This window comes from Quercus suber, unplaced genomic scaffold, assembly GCF_002906115.3.
Source record: "Quercus suber isolate HL8 unplaced genomic scaffold, Cork oak 2.0 scaffold_1389, whole genome shotgun sequence".
Lineage (NCBI taxonomy): Eukaryota > Viridiplantae > Streptophyta > Magnoliopsida > Fagales > Fagaceae > Quercus > Quercus suber.
The window spans coordinates 3,118-3,778 of NW_027070768.1; positions in this window are offsets into that span (position 1 = coordinate 3,118).

A 661-nucleotide genomic window follows, 5' to 3' on the forward strand; every position below is an offset into this window, starting at 1 on the left:
TTTTTTTCCTTTTCTTTTTTACATTCGTTCTAGCCCTTAAATCTTATATTTTCTCTTTTACACAAACAAATACTCTTCCATTCATTTCTCAATCTTTTTCGAGAACTTTCATCTTTCCTCTTCTTTCCTCCGTGGCTCATTTTCTTATTTCAGACCTTCAATCTCACTTAGTAGTTGAAGGACACAATACATGCTTCCATCTCCCTCTCTCAGGATCGCACCTATGATCAATGAACTTGACAGTAATTTTGTCATCCAAAAGCCCTAACTATTAAGGCTAAATCGGCTATTGCATATTTGAGATATAGGTTAAGAATATTAAGGGTGCTTTGTTTTTTTGGTATAGAAGTATATGCTATATATCTGTGATATTCCTTTTAACCAGCATCTCAGATGAAATAGAAGAGTACTTCCAATGTTGTATATATTTTTCTTCACATTTTTCATAATTATTTATTTATTTATTTTCTCTCTTTTCCATGTATTTGTTCCTTTTTGACACCGAATTATTCAATTATTGTTTTATTTTGATTGATCTCAACTTGTTTAATTTTGGTTATTCTAACTTTAATTTTTACTTGATATCGGTTATAGCTCTAACAATTTAGGTTTTAAATTGTTTTTTTTATTGACCTGATTTCATTGTATACATAATTTATAT